Raw genomic sequence first — 7,709 nt, 5'->3', positions numbered from 1 at the left:
ATCCATTCCTCCTTTGAAGTGCATCTGGGTTCTTTCCAGCTTCTGGCTATTATAAATAAGGGTGCTATGAACATAATGGAGCATGTGTCTTTATTGCATGCCGGGGAATCCTTTGGGTATATGCCCAGGAGAGGTATAACAGGGTCCTCTAGAAGTCTCATGTCCAGTTTTCTGAGGAACCTCCAGACTGATTTCCACAGTGGTTGTACCATCTTACAGCCCCACCAGCAGTGGAGGAGTGTTCCTCTTACTCCACATTCTCGCCAACACCTGCTGTCTCATGAGTTTTTGATCTTAGACATATGGGGAAGGGGGATCCAGGAAAGGGGAAATCATTTGGAATGTAAACAAAGAATATAGAAAATAAAAATATTTAAAAAAAGAAGAAGAAGATAACCACACACGTATAAAATTAAAATAAAAAAGGATAGGAAGCAATAACCACTACTCCTTGATATCTCTTAACATCAATGGACTCAATTCCCCAATAAAAAGAAATAGACTAACAGACTGGTTACGTAAACAAGACCCTACATTTTGCTGCATACAGGAAACATACCTCAGTGTCAAAGACAAAAACTACCTTAGAGTAAAAGGCTGGAAGACAATTCTACAAGCAAATGGTCCCAGGAAACAAACCGGAGTTGCCATTCTAATTTCAGATAAAATTGACTTTCAACCTAATGTCATCAAAAGAGACATGGAAGGTCACTACTTGCTGGTCAAAGGAAAAATCCAACAAGAATAACTCTCAATCCTGAACATCTATGCCCCAAATACAAGGGCGCCCTCATTCATAAAAGAAACTTTACTAAAGCTCAAAGTACACATTGCACCTAACACAATAATTGTGGGTGACTTCAACATTCCACTCTCACCAATGGACCCATCAGGAAAACAGAAACTAAACAGGGAGACAATGAAACTAATTGAAGCTTTGAACCAATTGGAGTTAACAGATATATATATATAGAACTTTTCATCCCAAAGCAAAAGAATATACCTTTTTCTCAGCACCTCATGGTACCTTCTCCAAAATAGATCATATAGTTGGTCACAAGACAGACCTCAACAAATATAAGAAGATTGAAATAATCCCATGCCTCCTGTCAGATCACTATGGAGTAAAAGTGGTCTTTAGTAACAGTAAAAACAATAGAAAGCCCACATACACATGGAAACTGAACAATACTCTACTCAATGATACCTTGGTCAAGGAAGAAATAAAGAAATCAAAGATTTCTTAGAATTTAATGAAAATGAAGGCACAACATACACAAATCTATGGGACACAATGAAAGCAGTGCTAAGAGGAAAACTCATAGCTTTGAGTGCCTCCAAAAAGAAATTTGAGAGAGCATACACTAGAAGATTAATGGAACAACTGAAAGCCCTGGAACAAGAAGAAGCTAATTCACCCAGGAGGAGAAGACAGGAAATCATCAAACTCAGGGCTGAAATTAATCAAGTAGAAACCAAGAGAACCATACAAAGAATCAACAAGACCAAAAGCTGGTTCTTTGAAAAAATCAACATGATAGATAAAGCCTTAGCCAGACTAACCAAAGGGCAAAGAGAAAGTAGCCAAATTAACAAAATTAGAAATGAAAACGGAGATATTACAACAGAAACCGAGGAAATTCAAAAAATCATCAAATCCTACTACAAAAACCTGTACTCAACACAACTGGAGAATCTGGAGGAAATGGATAATTTCTTAGACAGATACCAATTACCAAAATTAAACCAGGATCAAATAGACCATCTAAACAGACCCATAATCCCTAAAGAAATAGAAGGGGTCATAGATAGGCTTCCGACCAAAAAAAGCACAGGACCAGATGGTTTCAGTGCAGAATTCTATCAGACCTTCAAAGAAGACTTAACACCAATACTCTTCAAACTTTTCCACCAAATAGAAACAGAAGGAACACTACCCGACTCCTTCTTCAAAGCCCCTATTACGCTGATACCAAAACCACACAAAGAAACCAACTAAGAAAGAGAATTTCAGGCCAATTTCCCTTATGAATATCGATGCAAAAATACTAAATAAAATTCTTGCCAACCGAATCCAAGAACACATAAAAACGATCATCCACCATGATCAAGTAGGTTTCATCCCAGGGATGCAGGGATGGTTCAATATAAGGAAATCCATAAATTCTATCCACTACATAAACAAACTCAAAGAAAAAAAACACATGATCATTTCATTAGATGCTGAAAAAGCATTTGACAAAATTCAGCATCCTTTCATGCTAAAAGTCTTGGAAAGGACAGGAATTCAAGGCCCATATCTAAACATAGTAAAAGCAATATACACCAAACCAGTAGCCAACATCAAACTAAATGGAGAGAAACTTGAAGCAATCCCACTAAAATCAGGGACTAGACGAGGCTGCCCCCTCTCTCCATATCTTTTCAATATAGTTCTTGAAGTCCTAGCTAGAGCAATTATACAATAGAAGGAAGTCAAAGGGATACAAATTGGAAAGGAAGAAGTCAAACTATCTATTTGCAGATGATATGATAATATACTTAAGTGACCCTAAAAACTCTACTAGAGAACTCCTACAGCTGATAATCAACTTCAGCAAAGTGGCTGGCTACAAAATCAACTCAAGCAAATCAGTAGCCTTTATATATTCAAAAGATAAGCAGACTGAGAAAGAAATTAGGGAAATGATCCCCTTCACAATAGCTACAAACAGCATAAAGTATCTTGGGTTGACTCTAACCAAACAAGTGAAAGACCTATATGACAAGAACTTCAGATCTCTGAAGAAGGAAATCGAAGAAGATCTCAGGAAATGGAAAAACCTTCCATGCTCGTGGATTGGCAGGATTAATATAGTTAAAATGGCCATCTTGCCAAAGGCAATCTACAGATTCAATGCTATTCCCATAAAAATCCCAACCCAGTTCTTCATAGAGCTAGAAAGACCAATTCTCAAATTCATCTGGAATAACAAAAAACTCAGGATAGCTAAAACTATTCTCAACAGCAAAAGAACTTCAGGGGGATTCAATATCCCAGACTTTAAACTCTACTACAGAGCAATAGTGATAAAAACTGCATGGTATTGGTACAATATCAGGCAAGTGGATCAATGGAATAGGATTGAAGACCCAGAACTGAACCCACACTCCTACGGTCACTTGGTCTTCGACAAAAGAGCTGAAAGCATCCAGTGGAAAAAAGATAGTCTTTTCAACAAATGGTGCTGATTCCATTGGAGGTCAGCATGCAGAAGAATGAACATCGATCCATTCTTATCTCCTTGTACCAAGCTCAATTCTAAATGGATCAGGGACCTCCACATAAAACCTGACACACTGAAACTAATCGAAAAGAAACTGGGGAAGACCCTGGAGGACATGGGCACAGGGGAAATGTTCCTGAATAGAACACCAATAGCTTATGCTCTAAGATCAAGAATTGACAAATGGGACCTCATAAAACTACAAAGTTTCTGTAAGGCAAAGGACACCGTCAAAAGGACAAAACGTCAACCAACAGACTGGGAAAGGATCTTCACCAACCCTAAATCTGACAGAGGGCTAATATCTAATATATACAAAGAACTCAAGAAAGTAGAACCCAGAGAAACAAATAACCCCATTAAAATTGGGGTATGGAGCTAAACAAAGAATTTTCACATGAAGAACTTAGGAGAGCTGAGAAACACCTTAAGAAATGTACAACATCATTAATCATTAGGGAAATGCAAATCAAAACAACCCTGAGATTTCACCTCACACCAGTCAGAATGGCTAAGGTAAAAAACTCAGGAGACAGCAGGTGTTGGCGAGGATGTGGAGAAAGAGGAACACTCCTCCACTGCTGGTGGGATTGCAAGATGTTGCAACCACTTTGGAAATCAATCTGGCGGTTCCTCAGAAAACTGGGCATGTCACTTCCTGAGGACCCTGTTATACCACTCCTGGGCATATATCCAGAGGATTCTTCAGCATGCAATAAGGTCACATGCTCCACTATGTTCATAGCAGCCCTATTTGTAGTAGCCAGAAGCTGTAAAGAACCTAGGTGTCCTTCAACAGAGGAATGGATACAAAAATGTGGTATATTTACACAATGGAGTACTATTCAGCCATTAGAAACAATGAATTCATGAAATTCTTAGACAAATGGATGGAGCTGGAGAACATCATACTAAGTGAGGTAACCCAGTCTCAAAAGATCAATCATGGTATGCACTCATTGATAAGTGGATATTAGCCTAGAAACTTTGAATACCCAGGACATAATCCACCAATTAAATGGTGTCCAAAAAGAATGGAGGAGTGTCCCCTGGTTCTGGAAAGACTCAGTGCAAGAGTATAGGGGAATTCCAGAACAGGGAAATGGGAAGGGGTGGATGGAAGAACAGGGGGACGAAAGAGGGCTTATGGGACTTGTGGGGAGTGGGGACCCAGTAAAGGGGAAATCATTTGAAATGTAAAACAAAAATATAGCAATAAAAAAAAGAATCAACATAGCTACTATTTAGTCAAGGATGCATGCTGAGACCAATACCTTTGTTGAGCCTTGCTATCTAATGTGGTTGAGTTTTGAGTTTCAAAGCAAAAATGTACTTCCTGGTTGTACTCTTATATAAAAATAAGCCCCCAAACTTACCCTTATAAAACACATAAATGGTTTCCAGCATGTAAAAATGGCAATTATTACTATAAATAGTAATAATTATGATGAGATATTATACATCAGGATACATATGCTGTTATATGAAATAAGCTAGATATAAAAATAATATAGAATACTACCTGAAAAACAAATGTGTATGACAAGTTTTTTGAAATATAGGGAAAAATTACTTTTAAAAAGATTCAATGGATACATGATTATGGTAAGCCCAAGAATTCGGGAGGCTGTTCTTGGAGCTGTCATGATTAGGGAGCTGGAAACAGAGCACTAGCAAATATTTTATAAATATAATATGGTTGGTCTGCAAATATTTTTCCCATCTGAATAAAACATATCTTGGGACAGGATAAGTTGTTTTGGGTGTATGATCCTCTTTTATTTTTGTTTTTGTTGTTGTTGTTTTTGATATGAAGCTGTGGACTTAGACAAAATGACTGACCTTACCAAATACAAGACAAGCTTGCTCTTTCTTTCTTTCTTTCTTTCTTTCTTTCTTTCTTTCTTTCTTTCTTTCTTTCTTTCTTTCTTTCCTTCCTTCCTTCCTTCCTTCCTTCCTTCCTTCCTTCCTTCCTTCTTCTTTCTTTCTTTCTTTCTTTCTTTCTTTCTTTCTTTCTTTCTTTCTTTCTTTCTTTCTTTCTTTCTTTTCTTTCTTTCTTTCTTTCTTCTCTAAATGTGTTTTCAACATTGGATATAGCATCAGGATGTTACTGACACTCAACTCAGATTTCCTGCATGTGTCAAAATATGTCTTTGCAGCTGGGCAGTAGTGGCACATATCTTTAATCACAGCATTTGGAAGGCAGAGGCAGGTGACTTTCTTTCTTTTTATTTAATTAGCTATATTCTTTACTTACATTTCAAATAATTTTCCCTTTCCTGGTTCCCCCCTCTTTGAAAGTTCCATAAGCCATCTCCACTCCCACTGTTCCCCAATCAACCCCTTCTTGCTTCCCTGTCCTGGAATTCCCCTACACTGCTGCATCGAGCCTTTCCAGGACCAGGGACTTCTCCTTCCTTCTTCTTGTGCATCATTTGGTATGTGAATTGTGTCTTGGGTGTTCTGGATTTCTGAGTTCAAGGCTAGCCTGGTCTACAGAGTGAGTTCCAGGACAGCCATGGCTATACAGAGAATCCCTGTCTCAAAAAGCCAATGTGTGTGTGTGTGTGTGTGTGTGTGTGTGTGTGTGTCTTTGAACATTCTCATTTTCTCAAATCCTAAAGAAGATCTCTTACCACCCTCTCTTGTTTTATATCTTAGTGCCACACTAAATAAACATCTAGGAAATTTTTATTAGAGGTTTTTCTGCTCAGAGGTAACTAAATAGAGTCAAATGCATTCCATTTATCTTTTCTTTTCTCTTCTTTTTTTCTGTTGCTGTGGTAACATATCCTGACAAAAGCAACTGGGGAAAAAGTTGTTTATTTTAGCTCACAATTCCAGGTTACTGTCCATCATTGTGACAAAGTTATAGGTACTGCCTCTTGAGATTGAAATCCCATCAAAACCACAGTAAAGGGAAGGGAGAAAAAAAAGAGATGGAAGAGAGAATCTCAAATGCAGAAGATACCATTGATATAATAGTCAAAGAAAATGAAAAAATGCAAAAAGCTCCTGACCCAAAATATCCAGGAAATCCAGGACAAAATGAGAAGACCAAACCTAAGAATTATAGGCATAGAACAGAGTGAAGATCTCCAACTGAAAAGGCCAGTAAATGTCTTCAACAAAATTATAGAAGAAAACTTCCCTAACCTAAAGAGATGACCGTGAACAAGACGGCTACAGAACTTCGAATAGATTTGATCAGAAAAGAAATTCATCCTGTCATATAATAATTAAAACACCAAATGTACTAAACAAATAAAGAATATTAAAAGCAGTAAGGGGAAAAGGTCAAGTAGCATATAAAGATAGACCTCTCAGAATTACACCGGATTTCTCACCAGAGACTATGAAAGCCAGAAGAGCCTGGGCAGATGTCATGCAGACCCTAAGGGAACACAAATGCCAACCTAAACTGCTATATCCAGCAAATCTCTCAATTACCATAAATGAAGAAACCAAGGTTTTTCATGACAAAAACAAATTTACACAGTATCTTTCCACAAATCCAGCACTTTAAAGGATAATGAATGAAAAATACCAACAAAGGGAGGGAAGCTACACACAAGAAAAAGCAAGAAAGTAATCTCCCTTCAACAAACCCAAAACAAGATAACCACACAAACATAAAAATTAAATCAAAAACAGCAGGAAGCAACAATCATTATTCCTTAATATTTCTTAACATCCATGGACTCAATTCCCCAATAAAAAAACATAGACTAACAGACTGGATTCGTAAACAAGACCCAACATTTTGCTGCATATAGGAAATGCATCTCAGTGTCAAAGACAAAAACTACCTAAGATTAAAAGGCTGGAAAATAATACTTCAAGCAAATGGTCCTAAGAAAAAAACAGAGTGGCCATTCTAATATCAGATAAAATAATCTTTCAACCAAAAGTCATCAAAAAAGATACAGAGGGCCACTTTATATTCATCAAAGGAAAAAAATCTACCAGGAGAAATTCTCAATTTTGAGCATCTATGCCCCAAATACAAAGGCACCTACATTCATAAAGGAAGCCTTACTAAAGCTTGAAGCATACATCGCACCTCACACAATAATTGTGAGGGACTTAAACACCCCACTCTCTTCAATGGACAGATCAGGGAAACACAAACTAAACAGAGTTACAGTGAAACTAACAAAAGTTTTGGACCAAATGGACTTAATAGATGTCTATAGAACATTTCATCCTAAATCAAAAGGATATACATTCTTCTCAGCACCTCTTGGTACCTTCTCCAAAATCGACCATGTAATTGGTCACAAAACAGACCTCAATAGATATATGACAATCGAACAAATTCCATGCCTCCTATCAGATCACTATGGAATAAGGGTCGTCTTCAATAGCAACAAAAACAACAAAAAGTCCACATACACATGGAAGCTGAACAATTCTCTACTCAATGATACCTTGGTCAAGGAA

This window comes from Apodemus sylvaticus, chromosome 4 (genome assembly GCF_947179515.1).
Source record: "Apodemus sylvaticus chromosome 4, mApoSyl1.1, whole genome shotgun sequence".
NCBI classification, from domain to species: domain Eukaryota; kingdom Metazoa; phylum Chordata; class Mammalia; order Rodentia; family Muridae; genus Apodemus; species Apodemus sylvaticus.
The sequence above is the reverse complement of the archived record's forward strand: the minus strand, read 5'-3'. Positions refer to the sequence as shown.